Source organism: Triticum urartu, chromosome 3, assembly GCF_003073215.2.
Source record: "Triticum urartu cultivar G1812 chromosome 3, Tu2.1, whole genome shotgun sequence".
NCBI classification, from domain to species: Eukaryota; Viridiplantae; Streptophyta; class Magnoliopsida; order Poales; family Poaceae; genus Triticum; species Triticum urartu.
Genome location: NC_053024.1, coordinates 99,488,277 through 99,491,327, shown reverse-complemented (window position 1 = coordinate 99,491,327; position 3,051 = coordinate 99,488,277). Strand labels below are relative to the sequence as shown.

Here is a 3,051-nt window from a genome sequence, read left to right as displayed (position 1 = left end):
AATTACTTTTGCTACCGTTACCTTTTGCTACCGTTACCACTACTATCATATTACTTTGCTACTAAATACTTTGCTCTAGATATTAAGTTTCCAGGTGTGGTTGAATTGACAACTCAGCTGCTAATACTTGAGAATATTCTTTGGCTCCCCTTGTGTTGAATCAATAAATTTGGGTTGAATACTCTGCCCTCAAAAACTGTTGTGATCCCCTATACTTGTGGGTTATCATGTACTTGGTCGCCGGGGTTGGATGAGGACGACGGTAACGAGGTGAGACCATCGTGATCCACCCTCCCACTTCCTTCTCATGATTTCCTAACTGCTCAACATGTTGATCTGTTCTGAACATCTGAAACTTGCTGTGTGCAGGGTGACTAGTGATGCGGCACGCCAAGCAGCATCAGGGGAAGGGGGTCTCCTACTCGAGGAGGCGGGGGCGTAGGGGCGCACCCAGCCGGCAGCCCTGTCCTGCTTGATGGGGAGGGGCAAGAGGGGTCTGCTCCTCTGCTTCCATTGCGACCGCGGCAGGTAGCTCCTCCATCTCCCCCCCTCTTCCTGTGCTCACTACTTCTGTTGCTAAGTTGATAATATGTGATGCACTTGTGCCAAGGAATTTTAGAGGGATCTGTATGAACACGTCATGTTTTATTTTATTTTATTTTATTTAGGTTGTTAGTTACCAAATAGAGAGAGAAGATGAGCTCATGCTTGGATTTTTTTGCCAACACATGATTTGTATGTATGCAATCATCATCTTGCGTGTGTGAGCTGATTCCTTGCTTGGGTGAAGTGTTAGTGTCGATTTGTTGTGGTGGTGCTCATCTGGACATTGATTTGTTGCTGATAGTTAGGTGCTAAAGAATGCTGCAGGTTTATTAGGATGTGGCTGAAACCATTGGATGTCCTTCGTGGACTTGCTATCAATACTCGTCTCATGTTTTGTTTCCTTTTTGGACATGTTACGGTTCAAGTGTTGCTGTTGTTTAGTACTAAGTGCTTAACTTAACTAAGCTTGAGCTACTAAAACCCACTCTCAAATTGATGAAATTCCTGTTTTGTGAAACTTCAATGTTGAGCTCCTCTCCTCGCTGAGCCGTGGCCGTCGATTTTCATTTCGTCCACCACCACTCCAGCTACCTTCTTGTGTAATCAAATTTTGCTCCTGTATGTATGTATGTATGAGGCTGGGTAGTTCAACTCTAGTTTTTTTCTAACTCATTCATATATATGGTGGAAATTGTGCAGGTTCCATGGTGCCAAGTGGCCTCTGGCCATCTTGAACTGGAACTCCAGTAACAAGTAGATGTTGCTGCTGTACTCAATATTTGAAGTGTATTAGGTTGATGAGATTAATTAGCTCGGTTGGCTAAAGTAGCAACAACAACAGCCACACTTTGCCATCCACTTTATAGCTGACTGTACTTACATGCTTAGTATAACCTTGTACGTGTAGCTGGATTGTACTTACATGCTTAGTATAACCTTGTACGTGTAGCTGGACTGTACTTACATGCTTAGTATAACCTTGTACGTGTAGCTGGTTCGTTTAATTTATAAATGGTTATCTGTTGATGCTACAGGAGCAACGTTGCTGATGGCGACGGGTACATGATGGTTGCTAGTGTGGTGGACGACCCAGAATATGTGGCCTCGCAAGTGCACATGCACGTAGCTTTCCTCCTCAAATGCTTCTATTTCTGCCTCAGCTAATAAGCATCTCCATCTCCCTCTCATCTTCCTCTACTCGCTACTGCTGCTCCGAATTATACATGTTGGTAAAGAGATGTCCCTGTTTCCTCAGTACTATGCACTGCTATATTTATGTGGTTGTCTTTGTGTGCATCTTATTTTGAAACCAAGTGAGACACCTCCATCCCCTACATCTTGACGATCCCTCTAGTAGTGTATATCTTGAGTTGCTCTCACTACCTCCTGCCCCTAGATTTGTAATTGCCATTGTTGCCTGCCCATTTAATTAATTAAAACTGCATGTGTGCGTGTAAGTATGGCTATAAGAACGAGATCAATGGTGCCTTCTACCAAACAGATTGAACTTTTAATGCTTGCTACACATGCTTGTGTACCTAAACATTCTGTACATTTGTTGTTGTTGTTGACCGTGTAGTCTAAAAAACAAACTGTCTTTTCTTTTCGTCTGTAACAGCCAAGATGATCTGCTTTACACTTACAATTTGTGATGACTAAATCTGAGCAAGTCTCCTGCCAGTTCCACTATAAGTAACACTCTGCAGGTATAGCTCAACTCTTGCTCTATTTATTTTTTGTGTTGGCTCGATCAGGTTTCTCCCAAATCTAGTCGATCGAATATCATCATGCTATGTTGTTCCTTTCAGTATGTGCCCACGTATATTTAAGCTGCACCTGATTATCTATAGGCATAGCACGGGCTCAGACTTTTAAGCATGCCACATCTCGTTCTGTTTATGTAGCCACCATGTTACATGTTCTGTACTTACAGTTACTGGCGATGTATTCAAGCCTGTGAACACATATATTTACACGTACCCCTGTTTATATCAAGGCCTCCTTGGTTATCTACTGAGTGGCAAACAGTTAGATCTCATACTGATGAAATGAACTAGTTCTTTTTATATCCTGCATTCAGATTCAGCTGGGAGTGCAGGAAAAGAAGAAGATACAAATGGAGTACTCGGAATGGTTTGACAGCTGCAAGAGATGCCCAGATCGTTTTTGTATGTTTCTCTATGCTTCTGTACCTAAACAGTACATCTGCTGTTGTTGTTGACCGTGCAGTCTAAAAAACAACACCCACTTATTCTCATCCTTGTGTACCTGATTGTGTATGTGAGGTGAACAAAAGCCATGCATTTGACCAGATTTATTATGTTCTTGTTCTGGTCGACCGTGAGGAGGTTCTTACTGTTCGCTGACTCTATTCTGTTTTGGTGGTGATATAACCTGGTTATGAGGAAAATGCCTCACCGGAACGTGGATGGAACTGATGGGAGGTGGATCCCTGCTCACCGACGCCAACCTCATCCATATCATTGTTGACGCCATCATTAACTG

The 3,051-nt window shown here is 42.8% G+C and overlaps 1 long non-coding RNA gene across 1 annotated transcript; it reads left to right on the top strand.

Annotated features, from left to right (window-relative positions):
* The first annotated feature begins 219 nt into the window (after nucleotides 1-219).
* Nucleotides 220-3,051, top strand: LOC125548073. The gene is made up of 5 exons (XR_007300889.1): nucleotides 220-270; nucleotides 370-528; nucleotides 1,581-1,604; nucleotides 2,165-2,252; nucleotides 2,627-3,051. It is a non-coding gene; the product is annotated as an uncharacterized LOC125548073 (long non-coding RNA).